Raw genomic sequence first — 25,565 nt, forward strand, 5'->3', positions numbered from 1 at the left:
CGATGAATGTGTAACATGGCCCAATGTTTTTTGGAGTTGTTTTTTTTTTAATAGCTAGGAGTATGTGCAAAATGGGGCAAAACCACCGAGGGCTTTGTCTCTGCCACAGATCTGATCCTGATGACATAGACCACATGCTACTTGTATTTTAAAAATCCTTACATTGAAAGCAAATGGAAGTTTTATTTCCCATAAAAGTAACACATGAGGGGCTTCCATTTTGCAGCCCTCAGTACATTATTTACTAAAAACAAAACAAAGGCCATATTGTGCATTTTGCCTAATGCCTAGTTTGATCCTTAGATTTAGCTTGAGCTTAATTATTGTGAGAAGCTGCATGAATTGTTGGGGAGTGTTCACATTTTTGATACAATTTCTGTGGAAGCTGTTGCCATTACAGGTGAGTCGCCTTATCTTGCGGATCTGGTATCTGCAAATTAACACACACACACACACACACACACCCGTTCATGCCCATCAGTGTTCTTTAAAGGCTTACTGGGAGGGTGTTTCTTGGTTTAAACAGGTTGCTATAAGCATTCCAATTTATAGTGCGATGAGAGCAGGCTGCCGGCAGCCTGAATGTCTGAAGAAAATAGACCTAATGCTAAACAGGAAGCAGAAGTTAACTCGGGATGGGGAGGGCTTTTTCAAGACACAGCGGTTTCCAGTTCGGAGACCTCTGGTTTAAAGCAAGAAACACTCTCTCTGGTAAGCCTTTAATGAACGTTAATGAGTGTTTGTGGGGCCGCTATTGAAACAGGCATCCTCCATATTCATGGTTTTCATACCTGCAGGGGTCCCTGGAATGGATCCCCTGTAGATGCTAGAGCACACCTGTATAACTATGACTATAGGTGATTTGAACATTTAACTATGTCTGAATTTTGCTTAAAAATCTACTACTCAAATAATTATGATCAGATATAAAAGCCTTTAAAGTCTGAGTTCATTAAAAACTGAGTTCAATGCAAGTAGTTAAGACAATCCATTATTTATTTTTCTTAGATTGGACTTGTACAGAATGGTAGACGCAGGGTTGCTGCCAACATGGCATCCTCTCATTGAATTCCTCTCTTCTCTTATGGTAACATGCCATTTCATTTATTCCATGATATAAGCTCATTGTGTTGTGAGTTGACTGGCACTTGCCCAACATTAACTGCCATTGATGAGAAGATAGAACAGGAAAAAACATATCACGTCTTCACAGGATAACTGATACTATACATTACATGATGATAGTAGAGAATTTGATATGGCAAGACATATTCAGTAGTAGCCCCCTGCTGTAATATGTATTTTGAATTGAATATACAGATAGTGAAACAAAGGGGAAAATGGCAGAAAACACGAACCATTTCACTGTCAGAACAGTCAGGTGCAGATGAGCTGTGCTCTTGAAGATGGTCTGCCAGTTTTATCTGCCTTCACCTGACCATTCCATGATTATAGGGAGTCCATGTTAAAATTAAGCTATAATTTAAGTGCACTGTTTTTTTCCAGTATGAGTTGAACTGATAATGTAATTACTGAATCATTATTTATAGTTTGGAAATCATTTTTTTTAATTGCTGCACCAATATTTATGATAGTTTATTTACCTCAGTGGTTGCCTAAATTTCTGTTGCACTTCAGGAGCTTCTGACAGTGAAGCCAATGGCATATATACTAGATGCTTCTTCTATGACTTTGAACAACTTTTCTATTCCTGACTGTAGTTTTGTTGTGAATGACTTTCCCAGTAGCCGCACAGGCCGATTTAAAGTCCAAGCACCAAGCAATTTGAGATCCACCAGCTTTATGCAGTAATATAATTATTCCCTCTGAGGCTCTTAATTGTATTCATCACACCATGATTTCTGTACAAATTAAGCATGCATTTACTGCTATATATAACTTGCTTTGCAGTTAACATCCTGGAAACAAATTTCAAGGAGAGAGAATTCCGTACTTAGTCACCCCCTGAAATCAACAATTTCAAGGCAGAGAAAAGTCACTTTGACAATAAGGTCATTATCATTCTGCATTATACAGTTTTCAACAGGAGAAAACAGCATGCCAAAAATGCGGGGGAAACAAAGTATTAGAAAACCTGTTTTACAACAGACATTGTGATTTTTCGGGACTGATGTCATGAAACCGTTTATTGTCTCAGATGTCATCAACAGTGAAACAGGTTTGCTACATTGTGTGAGGTTCTTGTATCCTATATGCCAAATATAGGTTGCTGTTTCAAATGCATTTGTTACAAGACACTGTTAGCACTAAATGCTGCTTGATAACCTGTTTTTCCAAGTAGTAGGGGCTGCTGAATCTAATAATGTCCAAGGATCACACATAGGACTGTGCCCCAAAGCAGACAAATGGGGACAGTTACCTGAGCAATTGCTCCTCACACCTACACTCAGGCAGGCAACTAATAGCCCACACCTAACCTGCCCTGGAGCTGGCAGGCCGTCAGGTCTGCCCTGCATCCAGAGCAGAGTTGGGGTGCAAAGCGGCTCAGTCCAGGGCAAAGGGAATCACCTCCCCTTACCCTGGGTAAAGCTGCAACAGCCCCCATTGGGCTACTTGGATCACCTCAAGAAGTTGCACAGATCCGAACAACTCGAAACTGCCCCGGGCTGCCTGAGATTGGGGATAGGATCTGGCATTAGTGATTGCTTGCCACTCACCCACAGGCTCGCCCGACACCCACCCTCCCCCACCCCGAAACACCACCCTCCCACCCCAACGCGCCCCCAGGACCCCTACACCAGCCTAGCTAGGCTGGTGCAAACTTACCTCTTGTGCTGGCCTAGTGGGGCTCACGTTGGCCTCCTGAGGCCGACACATGTCCATGCACTGGCCTCCTTGCTCTGCCAGTGGCACGAAAGTGCTTTAGGGCACTTTTGCAACACCAGTGGGCTGGCACAAGGGACTTGCACCAGCCCAGCCAGAGGTTGGGATTGTGCCTTTAGAGATGCAAATTCCAAACATAATTAAGTGTTTACATTCCTATACACACTTTCCTGGGAGTAAGCCCCATTGAATAAAATGGGACTTCTTTCTGAGGAGGCATGCACACTGTCTCAGAGGACCTGTATCCCTGTCTAAGGAGAAAAAGTGCTGTCTCTCTCTCTCTCCTCTTCTGTGGAATTGGTTAGAATCTGGGAGGGGGAAGAGAAAGCCTGAATCCAGCCAAGAGGGAAGCAAGAAGAGCGCTGGATTGGGACAGCTATAGCTCCCTTCATGCTGAGCTATGCCTAGGCATACTTTCTTGAGAGAGTTCCATTTTGTACCTACTGTAAATCAAATTTACTTGATGGTCCAATTCTACATGTTTCCTTAGAGCAGAAAATTCTCTTTCTCCACTCAGTTCACTGCTTAAGTAATACTGTATTAAATATATAATTTATAAAACAATGAAATAAAGAAACAAATAATGAACAATGCTCAGACATTTTTCGCGAGGCTAATTGCCCAATGCTGATGATGCCTTTTAGGAAGGCAGCAATTTCTTCAGCCTGATTGCCACGCATACGTTTTAGGGAACAACAGAGGTAATAGTGCATACAGTTATGATTCACATTTGACACACTGCACATGTATTTTGTGTTTGAGCACTGTCAGAAAAACTGTCAGAGGAGCCATCTTTTAGAGGTGAAATGCTGGGATTTTCTTTCTTGTCGTTACTAATATATGACTATATGATTCTTCAGTGACATGTAGTCAGTAGCCCCACAATGGGGGTACTTGGATTCTGCGGCAGCCTTAGGCCCAACCCAGAGGCTCTGGATGTGGTGAAGCAGAGCTACACCCATCTCTCGTCCCTTCTGTCCCACTCCCTCCCCCCAGCATGCCTCCTCCCCACTCTCTCCCTGCCCTCCCCTGGAACACCTCCTCCCTGCTTCTCCCCACACCTCCACCTACTTCTCTGCCACCCCGCGTTCTGTGCGACTGCTGAGCGGCGGAGCACCAGTGTTCTAACAGTGATAGTCCAGCGCTGGCTGAAACTGGGCTAGCTGTGGCGCTGGGCTGGCTCTGAGGGCTACAAGCTTGCCTTCTGGCACATTTACGACACTCAGCTCTGGCGGAGGATTGGCAGTAAGGGCTGGGTTCTGTGTCAGCAGCAGGAGGCAGCAAGCTAAGCTGCTTCAGAGCGCAATCTTGACCCCTTATGTCAGTGCTTCCCAGCACTGACATAAGGGTAATACAGCTTGGAGGTAAGGAAACGAACATTCCCTTACTTTGAGGAAGGCTCTATGAGTGACACCAAACTGCAGGATGCAGCACATGTCCCATTGGCACAGCTATGCCAGTGCTGGAAAGCACTCACATAAGGGGTTAGGACTGTGCCCTCGGTGAGTTAGGCTGCACTGTGGCTGGCTTCCAATGGAAAAAAGGCAGGGTGGTGTCCAGTGAAAAAAAGGCAGGGCACTTTCAGCAGTCACTGGGAAGGAATCAGGAAGAGCTGCCTCTGCTTTGGATATAAAAGAATAAAGCAACTTATGCTGTCAAAATAGGAGAAGAGGCATGCCTCATGGCTGCTGTGCTTGTGCAAGTTGTAAGACACGGCTCCTGTTCGTTGAGTTCAAACAGCAGGGAAGGTAGCTTGGAGAAGGGGTGACATGCGATCCTCAGGAGAGAGCTTGGATTGGCTGAAAGGGCAAGTTATGCTCTGAATTTGTTTCCTGATCCATTCCCTCTGAGAGAGCCTGCATTTGGACAGTGGATGTCTTGGCAACAACACTGAAATGCTGACCGGCTGCTGACTGCTTCTTGTTGGTGGACAACACTAAGAATTGAGGGAGAGGGAGAGTTTCAAGAAGGGAGGTAAGATCTGTTGAGCGTTTGCAGAGTGCAGGGGGAGAGGGGGTGAGAGAGAGGATTTCACAATCCTAACTTGTGCTGGAACAGGCAAGCCATGAGGCTTGCGCTGTATCCAGCGCAGGATTGTGACCAGAAGCGGCTTAGCCAAAGGCAAGGGGAAACTTTTCCCCTTACCCCTGGGTAAGGGCTGCTGATGCCTATGAGTCTCCTTGGACTTGTGCTACCTCCTGATGAGCGGAGCAGCTCTGAACTCCCTGAGAACTCATTTGAGCCGATGCAAGGAGCTGGGGGGAAGTTGCCATGGAGGCTTCTATCAGCCTCCACAGGCCGGCGGTTCTTGGAGTGCCGGCCTGGTTTCATCCCGAGAAGGAGCAAACGTGCTTTACGGCACATTTGCAACCCTTCCAGGCTGGCCTGAGTGCATAGGGCGCAGTTTGGATTGCACCCTAAAGGTGCTAATCTGCACTGGGCATTGACTGGCAGAGACAGTCTGTGCACATCAGTGGTTGTGGATATTGTAATTTGGCACAGAGAAAGTCTGATCTGAGGTGGTTCCAGAGGGAGGGTGGAGTGAGTTTCAAGAAGGGAAGTAAGATCTGTGTGAACATTTGAGCGTATGCACAGTGGGGGGGGGGAGAGAGAGAGAGAGAGAGCACTTAAAGGTGCTGATCTGTATTATGCACTGATTAGCAGAGAGAATCTATGCACATCTGTGGTTGTGGGTGTTACTTGGCAAAGAGAGACTGACTTCAGGTGGTTCTAGAGTCTTATACTTAGTGGGACGAGAGCCTCTTCACCTCAGCTTGGTGTCTTTTGCAGTGGCTGTTGCAAAAGTGGCTGTTTTCCATCTCCTGTATATTCATCTTTTTGCTGTGGGTGGACTCTTTAGTGTCTTTTAAATATTGAGAGCCCTTTGATGACAGGGAAGCATTCATGTATTTAGGTAGGTAAATCACTGAATGATTTTTGTTGAAATGTGGAATATAAATGTTATTATCGAAGAGCATCAAAAGGTCAATGCAAATCAAATTGTGGCCTAGTTTTGAGAGTTCTAGGTTCACAGATCCTGGAGAGTTTAAGCCTAGCTCAATATAATGGTTGAGAGGACAAGCGATACCACTTACCTCTCTGTGACTCAGCTTCCCTTCCCATAACTTGAAAGCCTGGTTTAATAGCTAAGATTTATTTGGACAACTGTTGGTTCTGTGTTATTGTAGAGAACAGTATATAACAGAAGCAATGTATAAATATTTTTAATTACTGAATCAGCTTCTGGTGGAAAAAGAACTTGGCAAGATCAGGAAGGGATAGAACAAGGGTCTCCAAATTTAGGCTCACGGGCCACACCTAGATAGTGATGTCACAGGTCAGTTCTGGATCAGCGGGGTCCACGGTGCTGTGCCTCACTGGCACATGAACTCACTGGATGTCACTGGTATTCTTATGGGCCACACTACTCTGTTATTGGAAGCCTCCATTTAGCTTTGGAATGGCCAGTTTTGTTATGTCCAATAACACAAGGACTCTCAAAGTAATCGCTATCAAGAAAATAGATCACTTGGGCCATTGTACTGGAATTGCGGAAGATATTACCGAGGAGAGAGGGTGTGGTGTCCACAGTGCCCCTTGCTCTAAGTAAATGCAGGTTTAAGGCCCAGGTGGTAGCTGGAAGTGTGCTGCACAGCTGCAGCCACTAGAGGCTGAAGTGAACATGGGAGCATATAAATAGCACCTGGAGGAACTAGTGGGGTGGGTTGTAGAAGGAGTGCAGGTTGGAGGTAGGAGAGGAGACTGACGGCTTATTGAATTTGGAATCTGACTGTGACTTGGCTTAATGACTTTGGATTTTGACTTGGATACTCTGACTGACTACCTGGAATCTGACCTCAGACTGTAACTCGGCTTATTGGCTCTGGACTCTGATTTGGCAACTCTCATTGATTGGACTGACTTACTTGGAATCTGTGGACTGGAACTGGACTCTGACTTTTGCTTGCTGCACTGGTGAGTTTCTCAAGGGAAACTAATCAGCCTTAAGCGGGCATGAGGAGCTGTGGCAAAACAGCCATATGAAAGGTTCAGTTCATATCTGGCTTGCAGAGTGAGAAGAAGATATAAAATTGACTTGTCCAACAAGTGCATGAGGTTGTAGGAGACAAAGGCCCCAGTTCTATCCAACTTTTCAGCACTGATTCAGCCACAATGCAGCCTGAGGTAAGTAAACAAATGTTCCCTTACCTTAAGGAGGCCACTGTGACTGCCCCACAACTGCAGAATGCAATGGATGTCTCATTGGCATGGCTCCATCAATGCTGGAAAGTTGAATAGGATTTGGCCCAAAGAAACCTAGAAATGAATTAGTTTGAATTTGTCCACAGAAAGGAGAAAGGAATTCTAGGTCTAGGAGCTGTCTGGAGAAGCAGTCTTAGGGAGGCCATCTATGACTGCTGTTGATAAATTGGAACTGAGGCTGCTTTTCTACTAGCATTGCTGACCTGTATACCTACCTGCTCAACCAATGCTTTTGCAAACTAACAGATATTACAAATACCATTTATTTCATGTGATACCTAAGCCAGAGAGGTCACAAGTCCTTACTTGGTCTGTATCCTACTGAAAATATACAATACAAATGAGCATTATAACGATCGATGGAATTTTGACTGTAGTGAAGTAGATAGTGAAACTGCAAGTAATTTCCATGCCATCAAACCACACCATCTGCGGGAAGATAATAAAATGTACCCTTTGAAATGACATACTAAACAAAGACTGCAATTTACAAGTCACAATTTACAAGTGCCACCTCACCTCAATATACTTGGAGTCTTTGTTATTTTATACAATCTTGTCTTACTCCCAAGTGAGTTTCTTAAGTCAAAATTCTTTTGCAGACCTATCACTGGTATGAAATTAGCTTAATGCTGTCTTTTCATATTTCTAAGTAAAAGGAAGCATCACAAAACTCCAGTATTCACTGCTCCAAAGGAAACTGACTGTATAAAACAGCTCAGGTAAATACAGTGATATTGTGACTTTCTTGCTTAGGTTATAGGTACCTCTTGCACTTGCATTAAGATAATAATACGGAAAAAGAACAGAATTCACTGCTATAATACTGAAAAAAGAACAGAAATGTCAGTCAGTAAGTAAGAATAATAATTTATCATTTCACACAAATAGCCCAATCCTATTGGGCTTGTTACAACAGCAGAATACAGTTCTGCGGTCATAGCAGTATATATGCAGGGCACACAGCATGCTGCTGGTGGCCATTTGGAGCCTCCACTGTAAACAGCAGTGCTGGCAGCTTACTGTTGCAGCTTGGCAACCTGCTCTGGACTAGGTAAGCCAGCATAGAGGGCAGATCGTGGGCAGGGAGGGGATGGAACCGGGCATTTCGAGGATAAACTGGAGGTGGGGGAGGGGTGGATCCAGTTTCCCTCCTTAGACATGTCCAAAAAGACCCATAGGCAGCCCCAGAGCTTATGTGGAGGTCAGTAAAAACTATTTCCTTACTTACCATTTGCATATGGTAAGATTATATTCCATGTGTGGCTTTTTAGGACAGGTTTATTGGTGCTGGTGGTGGGGGATAGGATTGGGGCCAAAGCCACATATGTTTTGTTGTGCAGGTGTGCAAGGTACAAAGATAAATGGGATAATATTATATGTGTTAGAAGCAAACCAACCAACCCCTAAATCAGACTCATGCCATGTTCCTGGCATTTTGTCATCAACTAAAAGTAGATTCCTAGCCATAAGCCCCAAACACCTGCAGCCTCCTTTCAGTTCCATAACAGTCCACCAGCAAATATCTATTAGCAAACAAAAATGCCCAAATTTCAATACATGACTTTACCACCCTAGCATTTTCAGTTCTCTCCAAACATCTGTTCATTTTACTAGGGCAGACTTTGCAGTATGCCTTGAAGTTCACCTGTTTGGACTGTGTGAAATTAGGAAGAAAGGACTCCCAAAAATTTCATCCATGCCAATTCAGCAACTATGGTGAAGTCAACATGCATTGATCCCCCCCTCCAAAAAAAAAATCCTAATATGTTGAGCCAATCTTGGGAATGCTTAATTGTGTGTGCAGGTTGCAACTCATGGGTTCCTGGGAAAACCTTCAAACTCTTGAGTTACATCGGGTAGTGATGTGTTGTGTTATGAAAAACTGTTCATGCATTCATAAGACTAACCTCACAATAAAAAACATATGGGAAATATATTTCCCAAAATATGGGAAAAGTCAATGTATATTTCTTTTACTACGCACAAGTTGACTATGTTACCAGCAATGCTTTTTAAAACACAAGCAACAGGGACATGTGGGGGAAGACCAGTGTATTGACTAATGCTACATCTATGGAACTCTTCAGTGAAAAGAAAGCAGAAGCAAGGGTGAAGATGCTTTACAGTTTACTAAAAAGTGCTCAAAGAACCAAAAACAGGAGGTTTGAACTGGGACTAAGAGCCTAATCCTGAGCTCTTCAGCACTGGCAATAAAAGTGGGCAATATTGTCAGCACTGGGTGTCGCAAATGTGCCATAGGATACCCTCACGACACCCAGCTTTGCATCCAGCACTAGCCAGATGCTGCCCAGAAATAGGTAAGAGTTCTGGGTGGTGGTGAAGGCCTTGGGGGTGGGGCAAAAAGTTCTGGGGTTGGGGAGGGCAAGAGGGCAGGGGGAGGAACCAGGGTGGGAGCGAGTGGGACTGGCAGAGCTCTGCTCTGTGGTATTCTATCCTCTGTGTTGGGCTGAAAGGCCCAACACAGAGTCTCTCAAGTCTGTGCTGGAAAAATAGCCTGTGCAAACTTGATAAGTCCCATTGTGGGGCTTGGGGCTTTCCCAGGGGGAATGGGATGAAAGTATATAGGGGAGTTATTTCAAATATATAGGGGGATATATCATAAATAGCCCCCCCCCTCTCACACACACACACCCATACACAATAGTCTCACACACAGTTGAGCTCTATAAAAAGCAGAACAAACTTACACTCACACCATCACTCACCAAAGGAAATGTACGGACACTATCTATGCATATACAGGTGTCCCCCTTAACCACGGTTTCAATTATCCATGGTTCAGAAATCACTCCCCCCCCCTCATTGCATCAATTGGTTATCTGCTTCAGACTGCAGTCTGCCTGTCACTCTTCCTGGTCTTCTGGCTCTTTGTTGACTGCAAAATGGAAAAAGGAAGCAGAAGAAACACTCACAGAAGTGAAGCAGAAGGTTGAAAAGAATGTGATGCTAAGCTTTTTGAACTCTATGATAAGCATCATGTTCTTAGACTAGAAAGATGGATGGTAGAAGAATGTGAAAGAAATATGAGATATGAGGAGGTACAATTTAACTGGAATAATCACAACTTTCTGGCAAAGTCTTAAGATGAAAAACCCAATCTATTCTCATTAGAATGCATTTCCCAGATATCAACGTTTGGCTGTGTGTATTTTTTCCTCACCATGAAAATCTCTAGGTATTAAAAATACCATTTGGTAAATTCACCCTGGACACGCTCAGATTACTTACATAAAATCATAGTTGATAACTGATGTGGTTAGTGGCTACTCTAGAAGATCTTCCAGTTTAGGAAAATAAATATGTCATACAATTTTTAGCCTTACAAACGGAATCTGACAGGAAGAGAGTGATATAAATAGTGCCTGGTGGGAAGAGCAAACATTACATGCATACTGTTTATGGTATGTGATTTTAGCACAGTTCTACAGGGGCAAACCTTTCCTTCCTGTTCTTGGATATGTTAATTTCCCTCCTCCAACTCTCTATGATATGGTTGCAGAGTTTTGCGTGTCTAGTCCCAAGCTGAGTGATATTTCTCTAAAACAGAAAAAAGAGAAGTTCAAATAGAAATTAGCAATTGTCGAGTTATTAATCTAAAGCAAAATTCAATGTCTACTAGTTACTACCTGATTTAATCATTAACTGGCATTTTAGAAATAAGAACAGACAAATGTCCTCAAAGTGGAAAAAAAATAATTAGGAAAATATTCGTTGCTCAGCGTAATAATTGAGGAAGACATATGAAGCTGATTTATATGGCTAGATCATCAGACCTGGTGTTAAGTTTTGCCACATCATTGGGCAATGCCCTGCTAAAGATCCCTTTGCACATGGATGCTCTTGGCCCCCCACCTTACGTGGGCCCCATAGATTCTTGTCCCTCGCAACCCAGCTTCTCTTTCTTTCCCTTTCTTCCCCCAGTGACATTTCTTTCTTTTTCCAGCTCTCCTCCCCCTCCCTGGCTTCACTTTTTTCCCCTTCCATCCCCTATGGGTCCTCTATCCTGTCTGTTCATCCCTTGGCTTTCTAGCTGGGTAGGTCACACAACCTCTCCTCATTCTCTTTCCAGGAAGACCTGTGAGAGTTCCATTGGCTGTTAGAGAAAGGGGCAGAAGGAACTGTCTGCATGCATTTCAACTATGGAAGGGGAGGGTTGACAGCAAGCCTATTGGCTGCTACACAAGTTGCAGCTATCTAAACATATTCTTGTTAGAAAATACAGTCGTGGTGACTTTTTGTTTTCTTATCTGTATTTGTGACTCCCTTGTAGAGATAAAAAAGTCATTGCACAACTCTACATTTTCTAGAATAGTTTTTACACTTGTGTGGCCACTTGTGTGGCTTTAGGTCTGTCCATGCGTAGGTCCTTGAGTTACTGTGAGCCCTGGGTACATGCCCAACCAGGGTATTCCACCCCTGATGCTACTTTTGTAGTCCACAGGTCCATCTAGCCCAATGCTATCTACTGGCCAAGGTCTCAGACAAGGGTCCTTCTCAGCACTGCTACCTAAAATTCCTTTATTTGGCATTGTCAGAGATTGCACCTGTCATCTTCATGTAAGGCACTCAACTTTGGGTGCTCCATATTCCTCTGCAGGAGATACATTAATTAAACATTTGCAAAGGCCAATGTCATTATGTCAGAGTTACACAATAGGTTGTGTAGAATTCTTTGTATTTTCTCATACCTGTATTTTATATTAAGATGGCAGTGTAACAAAGAGAACGCAGTTCCATAACTATATCAGTTTGCATCTTTCTGTAATCTAGTGTGGGATAATATGAAAATGTGATTATGGAAATTGATGGGGTGGGGATGGGAACGGAACTACAAACTAGGGATGTCCCTGTTGGGAATGTTGTGGAGGCACGGTAAGCATGCAGTGACCTCCTATGTTGCATTGTATGTCTTCTCCAGTTTGGCTTATATAAAAGAAAACTTCAGCTACTTTTGGCCTTGCACATTTTTTCAGAACCTGGTAAGCATGCATTTTCTAATTTTCATTTAGTAAAAGGTCAGTCAGCATTACTATTTCAAATTCCCAAAGACTATCATTGGTTGCCATTAAGCTGCAGTTTAAGAAAAAAGTTTGAAACAATTTTCTCCTGAAATATCAAAAGAGAACAATACTTGTAAAGTTTTTCAATAAACTCCTCAGCATGAATATTCATGCTACTTTTCTACAGGTCCATAATAACATTCATCAAAGGGTTTTGTGTTTGCTTTTCTTTTTGTTTTTGAGGCCTCAGAACAATAAAACTAATAATCCAAGTGGCAGCCTTAGAAAAATAAATGCTTCACAAAGGTAAATCACAGGGGAATGGGGATGAGATAATGTCCAATTGTTTGCAGATGATATGAGTCATTGGTACATAAATAGTTTAGTTTTCTGTTACACAGCTAGGCTGGTAAATTCCCATGTCTCATTTGTTTCAGAATTGATGGAAGATGAGCCACCACCAGAAAAGTTTTCTTTTTCCCTCACAAGGGGTGAGTTGTTGGGCTTTCTTTATGCATGGATTAGATTTATATCCTACTCCTCTTCCAAATTGCTCAGAGCCCTGTCCTATCCTTCCCTGCTCACTGGTGCAGCCACACCAAAAACTAGCATGCTGTATCCAGTGGGAGGGCAGATTGGGAGGCTTCAGAAGGAAAAGAGGATTTGGAGGAGGAGGAGCCAACAGTGGATGAACAGACATGTCCCCAGGAGCTCCTAGGAGACAGTTTGTTTCCCCCCAAATACTGCAGTTCTGAAGAGGACCTGAAGATCTTTGTTAGGAGAGACAAGATCTTCATCAGTGCAGGTATCTGGGAAACTGAAATCCCAACTGGGGGGGGGGGCTTTCTTCTCAGAGAGATCTAACCGTTTGTGACAGTATTGGGGGAGGTGCAGTGATCTGCAATCAAGCTGCTGGCTCCGTGCTGAGATGCCACATGGAGGAAAAAAAAAAGCATGAAGTGTAAAGTTTAAGCTGGAAATTTAAGGTAAGCAAGTGTTAATATTGTCCCCAGCTCTGACTGACTGATTTGGCTAAAAGCCCTGGATATATTGGAGGCATTAACGAGAGACTTTTTTTCTCCGTTAACCGCACTGGACTGTTATCTGTAAGAGGTATGTAATGACATGGTGGAAGCAAGGAGAATAATATGTTGTGGACATCTAGTGGACTAGAGAGAAATTGCAAAATGGACTCTGTTCCAGAAATGTGGATACAGAAAATCTTGATTAATATGGAAAGATTGCTTGTTATGGAGTGACAACAGCTGAATTGGTCCTCACAGATTCAAGCCAGTCTGGAGACTCTTTCCCAACAGATAGATGTCTGTAAGGAACAATTGGAAGATGTAAAGAGACAAGCAGAACATAAACAAGGGAGTGAAAAAGCGGACAAGGAGGAAAATCAACAGTATGATCAACAGGACGAAGAGGCGCTGATGGAGATCAAGAAAGATAAGATGGACAGAGTAACAGGAGTGCACAAATCACAAAATTTGTTGGAACAAGAAGGAGAAAATATATCCCAGTTAACTGGAAGAATGAACACACCCTTTTTAAGAAAGTGTGGATTTATCAGATTCTGTTATAAATTATTAAAGATATCACAGGAGAAAAAATGGAAAGTAAGAAAGAAAAAGAACCCTGAGGGGTAATCTGAGGGTTAAAGAAAATGGGAGGATTTATTCAGCTAATAACAATGGCCCAAATTTATTTGAAGAAAAAAAAAAGAATACATATGAAATTGATAAATATGAATTAGAATGTATTAAAAAATATAGCTGGAAATGTAAACGTGTGGAAGAATTGTTTTATATGCGGTTATTATGTCAAAGAAAAAAAGTGTAATTAGATTGGAGAATTAGATTGGAGTTGAAATAGCTGAGGTGATAATTTTGGTAATTAGATTATTTTGTTTTAATATTAATGAGCAATCGAAGTTAGTTTACGCTTGGTAGAAAGTGAATATTTAGAAAATATAGTATAGGGCATTAGGGAAAATTTATTGTATATTTTATAAATAAATGGATAAATCAATAAGAGGTAGAAATAGATGAGTAAGTAGATTAGGAGATATAGTATGATTAATTAGTAATGGTGTATGGTATTTAGCACTCCTAAATGTATGTTATATGTTTGTATGTCTGTGTGTGTTAATAAAAATAAAAAAATAAAAAAAAGAAGGAAAAGAGGATTTAAATTTTCGTACCCCTCCATAAGCCTCCCACTCCACAACGCGTTTTCTCAGACCTGGGCCAGCAATTTCATTGGCACAAGTCCAAGGAAAGGGAACCTGGAGGCTGCAAAAAGAGGGGATAGGATCTGGTGTGCACCATTGCCACTGATCCACTCCCTTTCACAGCGTCCCTGCCTCCTGTACTTCCCCCTCCTCTCCCTGTTTCACCCCCACTGCTGCTTTACCTGCTCTGACAGGTGTAGGCAGCTCAAGTAATGGATCAGCAGCATGGCTTTTTCATGTGGGAGCACTCCCAAAATGACCACTGTTGGAGCACCCCACACTCCATCAGCAGCCATTTTGTGACAGCAGACAGTGTCTTCTGCTGTTGCACAGCACTTCATAGAACATCCCAATCCTGCATAGGATTTGTGCTGTCATAGTACAAATGTCAACTCCATTCTGGGAACTAACCAGGCATAAATTGAAAAACCAACTCTGAACTGTTGTCAAGAAGTTTCTAGCTAAACCTCTAGTTAAACTTATAGCTGAAAGAGCGGTCAAGTCATTATGGTGTGGAATGACATTGCTCTAGACCAGCACTGGCTAACTGGCATTGCTTTCCAGTTGTTCTACCTTTATATTCAGAAACAAACATGTTAATATCATCTTGTCCATTACACAGTTCTCCCAAAGAAAATTACCCTTTAAAGCTACCCTGATCCTGGCTTCCACTCAAGGAAATGGGCATCACAAAATATTACATTTGTGTTATTAAATTTGTACTCAGAGTATTGCAAATGTGCCATAAGGCTTTACCTGAGATAAGGGGAAATATGTGGCCTGGCTGTGCAAACACAGCTGAGGATTGGGCTGTTATATAGCCATTTCTGAAGACTCCTGTAACTATGCCTTTAACAGCAGCTTGATCTGCAAAGATTAGCAGGGGTTGATGATCTCTGTGCACCTGCAAACCAAGCTGCAGTTAAAAGCACAAGCGTGGGCCTGGCCAAGCTCCTTCTGGTCTGTTGACATACCCACTGCCTCAGCACCTCCCAGATGCTGGGTTGGTCTTTGACAGGCAGTTGTCAGCTTGCTAACTCTAGCTGACTTACAGCCAATCCAATGCTGCCTGGGACGTGGGGCTATGGCAGTGCTGAATATGGCTGCCACTGCATCCTGCATGCTTCAAGCAGCCGCAGATGGCATCTCTGGAGAAGGGGACTTTCATCCCCTTCCTCCAGGTAAATGCAGTAGCCCCACAATAGAGCTACTCAATTCACCGCCAACGAAAAAGTTGGCAGTGAATCAAGTGCCTCCGTGTCGGGCAGTGAGCCCAACATGGAGGCTTTGGATAATCAAAGTGCCATTTGATGCCAGGGTAGTGTAGTGGTTTGGGAGGTGGGCTTAGACCTGGATGATCCACGTTCTAATCCCCCCTCGGCCACAAAGCTTCCTGGGTGACCTTGGGCCAGTCACTTTCTCTTGGCCTCACCTATCTCACAGGGTTGTTGTGAGGACAAGAAGGAGGGGAGGAGCAGCTATGTAAAACCACCCTGAGCTTTTCTGAGGAAGGGCAGTATAAAAATGTGAAAAATAAATCAAAGTGGAGCATTACTCCACTGGTCCCGCCTCCCTCCCTCTCCACTCCCTTTCCCTGGTATGCCTCCCCCTGCCTTCTCCCCACCTCCCACTGTCTTGGAACGCCTCCTCTTCACCCTCCACCTTCCCTCTACCCACCTCTACTCTCCCCGGAATGTCTCCTCCTTGCTTCCCCCATACGCCTGCTTACCTCTCTGCTGCTCGACGGTCCACACGACCGTCGAGCAGTGGAGGTCAGGCGCCTGCCAAGTGGTAGCCCGGCACCGGCCATCTCTGGGCTACCACCGGTACTCACCCAACCAGTTTGCCTAACCCCCTGTTAGGGGGCCAGTGTTACGTGAAAATCTCCTTTTCCCTTCCAAGTTGTGATTTTGTATGTATTATGGACTAAAACTCATGCAGGTCAAACCTCAGAATACAGGACACCTTTCCCCCCAGTACACTTTTCCAAGGCCCTGGTAAAAATCACAAGTTTAGCATAGCTCAGGGTGATTACATCCCCTCCTCCAGTAAAGGAATGTCTCCTGATTCAATCACTGTTATGCAAAATAAGCATGCACCTCTGGAGGAAGAAGTCTATTGTTCTATTGTTGTAGCTTTATCACTCTTAAACTCCTTATGCAAACTGCCTCCCTCCCCCCCCCCAGTCATGGCTGATACCCAGTCATCATGTTCTTGCATGCATGTCCTACTGTGTATACTGAGCATGTGCAAAGCTCTGGGATACATCCGGTCATTCTAGGTCAGCTTCCAGGTCAGCCAAGCCCCTTTTAAGAGAGAACTCCGCCACATGGCTCTCTCTCTGGCTGCCCCCTCCAAGGCAAAAGGTCTTCCATGGGACTCTCCCCTCACCAACTGCTCCCCAGGACAGGTAACTATCCTGCATTTCTGAAATTCTTTCCCTTCTTCCCCATCTATTCCTCCCTTCTTCCCCCATCTTTAGTTAGCAAACTGGGTTTAGCAGATAAAGGGACCCCTAAAATCCTTCTCTACAACCTATCCGTTTCTTATTCCTTCTTGGATGCACCAAATACATAGCACATGCAACCACCATAAAAGCTAGGTACATTTTTCAAGTACTAGAACCAAGAAATGTATTATGTTTACCTTTGCGTGTTTTGTAATAAAAATATAATCTTTGATTGAATGTTATCTTTCTCCCAGTCTCCTCTTTAAGCTAAACAAGGGATTTTCTCTGCTTTACTCTGTTTTGTTATCCAGCCTGTGATCCTATAAAGTTTCCAAAAGGGTAAATAAATAATTCCCCTTAAAACGTAACAGCCCTTTTTGGTAACACCAGTGCACACTGGGCAGTGAGCCAGCATGCCGAACCCAGGATTGGGCTCATAGAAGTTGGCGCATAGGCCCACTGAAAAAGAGCCAAGCCTTTTTCAGATATGTTGGTAACCCCCAACTCATTGACTTCAGGCATTTCTTTGATAGCTCCACCAGGTCTTCTGAGGATCAAGTGCTGAGATTGGGCGGGGGGGGGGGGAGCCTGGGGAATTACAAGATGACAGTGATGGGAACTGAGTCATGAAAATGCTCATTTATCGCTGACTCATGCAGACTCAAATCATGGGTGTCAAAGACTCAGACAAACACTCTAGTCCGGGGCTCCTGACTCAGGAGTCACCATGGGTTTAGGCGACTTGAGTAGCCCACAAACAGCTAGGAGTTGCGATGCCTCCAACTTGCCTAAAAAACTTCTTGTGTTGATCCAGAATCCGAGCTTGCGCACACAAGCAGCAGCACCAGCAGTAGGGTATGTTATGTTCGGAGACAGGAACGGGGTGGTGGTGGTGGTGGTGGAGTGAAATAGTTAACTTTTTGTTTGTTTGGGCTTAAAACTTGCAGGGTATTGGTTTGTAGAACGTCTAACAACTTTTGCAAAAGTATCAATTTTAGCTGGCTGGGTACTTCACGTGAGGGTCCTGCATGTGTACAGAACATGTGGGAGGGAGGCACTTCTTGTCCCCTGGGCCATCCCTTGGAAGGAGGATGTGTCTCCAAGAGAGGGAGGGAGAGAGGAGGAGCCATTTCACCATAGGGGCAAGTGGATTTTGCAAGCAGGAGGGGCAGGGGGAGTCTGGGGGGAGGTGGTTTAGTCAGCCTACCTGCCTGCCTGCCCACTCCCAGACTGCTTGTGTTTGTCCTCTCTGTTCTGTGCCTGGCTCAGCCTGTGTACGGTAGGCTAGGCTGCAATCAATGAAGGAATGAATGTCCACTACATTCCCTAGTCTCCTCCTCCACAGTTACCTAGGAGGAGAAGGAAACCCCTGTCTTTGAACAGCGCAATGAGATTCTGGAGGGTGTTCTGAGTAGAGCAGCAAGGGAGTAGTGGTTAGCAAGCCTCCGAGCTGCTGCAGGCAAGTGACGCTTTCCATCTGCCCATGACCACTTCTGTCCCCTCACTTGATCGCTCATGTTCTCCCCATCCTGAAATACACACACAGCCCAGCAGCAGCCCAATTTTTTTCCATGGAGCTGTGACAGGCTTTTTAAAGAGGAAAGACTCAAGACTCGAGTCTTTTCGAGTCACCAAACCGCTCTGGGTGACTCAGAAAGTCTGCCTGTTAGGACTTGTTTTCGAGTCAAGTCGAAGGGGGGCAGAGACTCATGACTCGACTCAAATCAAGCTGCGCTGGACTCGCCCATCCCTGCAAAATGGTGACTGGTAAATCAGGGGATGGAGCTTGACAATGCTATCAGGAGTGGGTGGCAACTGTTGCATTGGAGGACTCAGAACTTTCCCTTCTGGGTTCCTCACAGGGCAGCCTCATGGTACAGGTGCAGAACAAATAGCAGAGGCTCTCAAACCACGAACTACACCCTAGGCTGCTTCATCCTAAGATTTTATTCTTTCCCTGGAATCCCTGAGAAGGGTGAAATCCTGAAACTTCAGTTAATCTCTAAGAGCTGGCAACCCTATTTGTTGGTACCAGCCATAACTGTTCTGTTGAATCTGTTGTCATCAGTGCTCTTATTTTCTTTCTTCTTTTTGAAAAGTATTTTCTTGACTATTTTAAGCAATATTTAGATGTAGCATGATGGATAAGTGATGAATCAAGAGGTTCCTGACTGGAATCTTAAGGCCCAATCCTATCCAATTTTCCAGCACCGATGCAGCTGCAATGCAGCCCCATACCTTATTCCCATACCTTAAGGAGGAAACAAATATTCCCATACCTTAAGGAGGCCTCTGTGACTGCTGCCCCACGACAAGATGCAGTGCATGCCCCATTGGCACAGCTGCACTGGCAAGGGAAAATTGTATAGGATCAGACCCTTAATCCTGCCAGAAACTCATTAGGTAGCCTTAGACAAGGCCCTCAACCTCAGCCTTCCATCTGCAAAGTGGGGATAAAATATTTGCCATAAAATGTTGTTGTAAAGATTTCAAAATGATGATATATGTGAAGTGCAATGAATATTTGAAAACACTACACAAATGTGTATAATAATGGAAAAAAAAATAATGTAGTTCTTATCTCCAGCAGCACCAAGGACTGAATACAAAATTTTCCTGTAATGTAGGATTACAAGGTTTGGCTCTTTTTCAGTAGGCCTCTGCTCCAACTTCTATGTCAGCTACAGTTAGCAAGCCGACAACGGCCTGTCACCTTTTCTCTCACAGGCTTCACTACAGCTTTATAATATCTGTGCATTCAGTGACTAGAGGCTGAGGGCCTAATCCTATCCCATTTTCCGGTGCTGGCACAGCCATGCCAATGGGGCGTGCACTTCATCCTGTACTGGGGAGGCAGTCACAGAGGCCTCCTCAAGGTATGGAAAACATTTGTTCCCTTACCTCAGGGCTGCATTATGGTTGCACCAGTGCTGGAAAATTGGATAGGGTTGGGCCCTGATACAATAATATAATACAAATGACAATTAAAGAAAGAGACTTCTAAGCCAGCTTTTCTGTCCATCTATACTATTGTACAATGGGACAAGCTTTTTCAGTTCTGTGGAGGGAAGAGGAGGATGCAAATAACCCAACGTTTAAGAGAAGCTGGAGTAAGTTGAAAAGGACCTTCAGCAAACCAAAAGTACTGCAGACATTTCTCTCCATTTTATTCTGAATACTAATGATCAGTTAGTGAGAAAGGAAGCAGAAATATGTGTGCTCCTGACCTTTAAACTTTCCATAAGTTCCATAAGTTTCCATAAGTTTCTAGTTATAGATATATGAGAATAAGACAAACATCCACAAAATGTTTAAAAAGGAAGTGGACATATGTTGTACTGCTACCATTGCTACTAATGGATTAACAACTGCAGAATAAAATAAACCTATGGGAACATTATTTGATCACATTCATATCTCTTCCTCCAGAGCAGCTTGGGTGACCCAGAAGAAGGAGTCTCTACATCTCACTAAAACTCTTGTGGGTTAGGCCAAGTGATGGCAACTGGCCTGAGATCACATGGTTTTGCAAAAATTTGTACCCACACCTCTTCAGTTTGAATCCATCATTGTATCCCCATACCACACCAGGTCAAACCGAAACAGATTTGCAAGATTGTGACCTTCAAAGCAGTGAGCCCAGAATCCGTTTATTCTCACCTCTGGAACTTCAGCTGTGATGCAGACTTCATTTGCCTCTTGAGTAAATGCTGTTCAAATTAGAGGACTTCTCTGGCGTGTACTACCTCTTTTCCCCAGTGTAAGTGGCTTGTTGTCTACAAGAATTAATAAGGAATTGTTTAAATTATAGCCACATTCATTGCGTGTGTATGAAAGATGCCATCCTACACAACCCTTTGGCTCCTTTAATGGTTGTGAAGAAGGCAAGATGAAGTGCAAAAGTGGGGGTTGAGCTAAGCGTGCACGTCTGTTTGTGTGGTACAGATTAGAATCATTTTCCGATCCTGCACCTTTCATTTGAGATGAGAGTCCTGCCTTCATTCCAAAGACTCTCCCCTTATTTATGGGCTGCAGCTTAGTTCTGCATCACAATTGGAGCCCAGACTTGTGCATATGAAAGGACCATTATGATGTTCTTCTATTTGCCTCATTAGGCTCAACACTCAACATAGATCAATGACTGTGCACTGAATTGACAGAATGTGCATTCCTTTCTTTCTGTCTTTATTCTGCTTCTGCCCTGCCTCAAGACACAGAGAGAAATGCTTAGCTTACTTATGTTTTCTGAGGCATTTCGCCTTTCCCTTTTCCAAAACGTTATTACCTTCAACTGCTTGAGCGCACTCTCTGTTTCGGTAGCAATCTGTTACTGATCTCCCACTTTCATCCCTCCACAGATATGTCCTAATGAAATCATTATGGCAGAACTGTTGGTTTTCATCCGCTTTTACTACTTCAGTATACAGTGATAATGATCTCATGTTATTTTTTGATACACTGACACTGCAGCTGTCTCTTTTTTCCTCCTTTAAAAAAGCAATCCTTATTATATGTTTATTTAAACAAATATATTTAATTATTCAAATCACACTGCTTGTATAATCCTATTCAATGTGAAAACATTTGATTATCAGATAGAGGATTCTGACACTGGTGCTAACATTTGTTTTGTTGTGTAAATTACAACATGCTCAACAATAATGCCTTGTATCTCTGCAAGATAAAATATTGGTTTGATGATGTGATAAAAAAAACAAACCCAACTTTGCCTTTAAGCACTGAGTATCTGTCACAAGTTGCATCTTAACTGGTATATTCATGCTGTTGTTCATTCATTTGGACAAGTAGTTAGGAAAGGAGAATATGAATAAATAAGATTGTCCTTTCAACTTGGTGATGTGAAGAGGGACATTACAGGCCTGAGCTACCAGCAAGAAGTTGTCACTCAACTCCTTTAATTCTTTGTCCCATGGAACGAAGACCAAGTAAAGGAGTGAGCAACTGTAAACTGCTAAATGTCAGGGTACCATTTTGTTTTTCTGTAAGGAATGCAAAGAGTTTTTTGTTGAATGGGACTGACAAGAGTCACAGCAAGGTTCAGGCCTATGTGTGTGTTTACTGTATTCAACAGTTCTTAAGATCCTTTCAAGGGTCAGTGGGGTCTTAAGTGAATTAAGCATGGTTGAAGCAGGCCAGCACCATTTCAGAGTAGGCAGATAATTTCCAAAGGGCCAGGAGCAAATCATGTGGTAGAAGGTGGGTGGTGAGTTTCTGATATGAGCAAACAGGGATCCAAGGGCAAGAAATATTTAACATGGACTAAGATGAGATGATGGTCTTCTGTAGATTAAGAACTTACATAGGTCAAGCAGTGCTCCCAGATCACCTGGTTCTTTCTGTGCTCCTGACCACTGCTGAAGATGGAGTTGCAGTGGAGCAGCAAGACTCAGGTCCACTTGTCCAGTGGTTCTCAAACTTTTTAGCATTGGGAGCCACTTTTCATACAGACAGTCTATTGGAACCCACCTAGCTTTACAAGTCTTAAAAAAAAGGTTTCACCTCACAATGAAGCTCTTTGGAACAGCATACAGGTAGGCCCTTTTATCTGCAGGTTTAGAACCTATGGATTTGATTTACCACAGGTTCTGAACCAGCAATGGAAGGCCCCACCTAACCTCCTGGATGTGACCAGAAGCACCTTCCCGTCATATCTGGAAGGCTTTTGGAGGTCTCCTGCACAGCCTCCCTGGGCCTCAGAAAGTCTCCCAGACCTGGCCCCAAAGCTGCTTCCAGTTGCATCTGGGTGGTCACATGGGGCCCTCCACCGCAGATTCAGAACCCATGGTGAGTCAAATCCACAGACTCCAAACCCACAGTCAAAAAGGGCCCACCTGTATGCTGATTCAAGCAGCTTCCTTATGAGAAACTTAGTTCTATAGCTAAACACCACTATACAGTTGTCTTTCTTCGTATCTTTCATTATTCTCATTGTCCACATTTTTTTATTAGCTGAAATATCTTTATTAGGTTGATTTTTGTCCCATATTCTTGGCAATAAAAAAACTTATGGGAAGAATTATTGAGGCTTCTTATTACTCCCAAGTGGTCTTGTGTACTTTATCAGAACTATGAAAGATCATTTCTCTTTATTTATGAAAAAAATTGTTTGTGGTTTTGTTTACCTTACATCTAATATGTTTCTTGGGATTGATAAACATGTCTACAATTCATAAATGTAATCTCATTTTATTAAACATAACTGAGAATTTATCAGGATATCTCTTTAGTGATGAAACTTTTTTAACTGTAGCCTTTTAATTAATGTTCCTTTTTTCTAGTCTTCTGGTATATTGGTTTTCAGGTTTGAAGACATACTTTTTGAAACTTTGCTCTACTCTGCTTTTGTTACACCCACACAGTTTGGGAGAAATTTGATTTCATTAGCTGTACTTTTGGACATTTTACAGTGAACTCTTAATTTAACGGATCTCACTCCAACAGACACTGAAAATAAGAGGCATAGGGTGCAATTCTATCCTGCGCTGGAACAGGCAAGCCAGGAGGCTTGTGCTGTATCCAGCACAGGATAGTGGCCATAAGCAGCTTGGCCAGAGGTATGGGGAAACATTTCCCCGTACCTCTGGGTAAGGGCTGCTGGCCCCAATGGGTCTTCTTGAACTCCTTGGACTTAAGAGGTGGCGCAAGTCCAAGGAGTTCTCCCCGGGAATGGGGGTTGGGATCTGGCATAACTGCTGGATCCCAGCCCTGCCTCTCACTACCTGCCTGGCTGCCCCTGAGGCTGTCCCCTCCCCACCCAGGAACCCCTCCCCGCCTACCTTTCTTCTTTGCTTCGGCCCAGCCGGGCTGACGCAACTTCCAAGGAGGAAGCTGGCGCAGAGGGTTGCGTTGGCCTCTGCAGGCCAGCACATCTTTGAGCACCGGCCTGGCTTCCTCCTGAGGAGGCGCAAATGTGCTTTACGGCCTGTTTGTGACCCTCCCAGGCTGGCACAAGGGGCTTGCGCCAGCCGAAGTATATTCTAGAATAGCGCCTGTAGTCTACTTAAAAACAAATCATATATGTGTAGTGCATATATATGTAGTGCATGTGCATTGTCATAAATGTATTTTGGATTTAATGGACTTCCAGCATTAACTGACACCACTTCCCTCAATAATCCATTAAACTGAAGGTTCACTGGATCTTCATTTTAAAAACAAATTAGTGGAGCCTAATGTGGAGAACAGGAATATGTAGCTCACTTTTGTGCATATTTATTGATGTCTCACTAACACAATGGTGCTCATTTTAGGCCCAGGAAGGGGGCAGGTTTGGCAGCAGTAGCACCCACCAAATCCTAACCTCCTTCTCAGACCTGATCTGCCTTCATGGGTGACTGTGGACTTGCACTAGTGGTAGAGTTGACACAGGTCCAAGTTGACCCATGGCAGTTGCTGAGCCTTATCCCAGGTAAGGGACCAAATGTTCCCTTACTCCAAGGAAGCCTCAGCATGCCAAAGCTCTCCTGTGGGATGCAGCAGAAGTCATGTTGGCACCACTGCATCACCACGCAGGGAGTTACATAAGATTATGGTGTAGGCGCCACTGAACTCAGAGGTTTATTTCTGAGTAGACATGTACAGGATTGCGCTGTTATCTAAGCCCTGTTGAAATCAATAGCCTAGATCCAAAGAATCATGGAACTAGTTCTGCATAAACTTTCTCAGATGACAATCCAGATCTGAATGTGAGTTTGTGATATGGCTTTGGAATCTGCTCCTTGTAGACAGAATGTCAAATTCTGTTTGGCTCACTCAAAACATTGGCTTTGCATAACAGAGCACTTTGCCAGTAGGTAGGGGTGGGAGAAAATGGTGACAACAAAAGAAAAACACATAGCACAGTTTTCTGCATTTCTCCTTTTTGTACAAAACAAAACCCTGAAATCTGCGTATCTCAATTTTTGTCATGTTGTGATATTAGAACCACTTATATTTATGACATTTGAATCATCTATATGACATGTTAGCATCCTTTAGTCTCGGAAGACTATGGTATCGCGCTCTGAATGGTGGCTCTGGAACAGTGTCCTCTCCAGTACGCGAAGCCTGGGTAAAGTAGGTATGGAGGATAGGCTGTTACCCATGCAGCAAATCCCCCTCTCCATGTCGCTGAAATGGTCCAATGGAAAGGCAGAAGCCAATACGGTTGGTTCCAGCGGCGTCGCAGGAGTTGCCAGAATGTGACTGTGTTCAGCCATGAACTGCCTCAGGGACTCCGGCTCCGGATTTTGCCTCGAGGTTGACTCCTGAAGCCTTTTCCACAACTGGATGTAGCCACAAGGCAGTGGAGGTTTGGGATCAGAGTTTTCCTTCTCTCAGATGAGCTGCCTTCCCAGGCTAACGAGTCCCATCTACCTGGTGGCTGTTTAGTCGCCTCTTACGACAAGTACAGCCAAACTGAGGGCCTATTCTTATCCCCAGCCTCCCCCAGGGGAGGCTGAAAATTATCATCTATATACAGACAGCCCATTATTGCATTACAAGGCAGAATTTAGGGATCCTATTGAGAAAACAGGCTATAACAGGTAGAGCTGTTATACAAGGTTATAGATTGTGTTTTGGCAAGAATTTTCAATCCACATTGTTAAAAGCTGGCAAATGTCACTAAAACAATTCAGAAGAAAGGAAGGAGCAGAGCTTTAATCAGGGATGCTTCCTTGAAAATTAACTGCAGCCTTACTTTACTAGCAAACCCAGACTAACGGTTAGCTTTTCCTTGGCTCAGCAG

This window comes from Tiliqua scincoides, chromosome 3, assembly GCF_035046505.1.
Source record: "Tiliqua scincoides isolate rTilSci1 chromosome 3, rTilSci1.hap2, whole genome shotgun sequence".
NCBI classification, from domain to species: Eukaryota; Metazoa; Chordata; class Lepidosauria; order Squamata; family Scincidae; genus Tiliqua; species Tiliqua scincoides.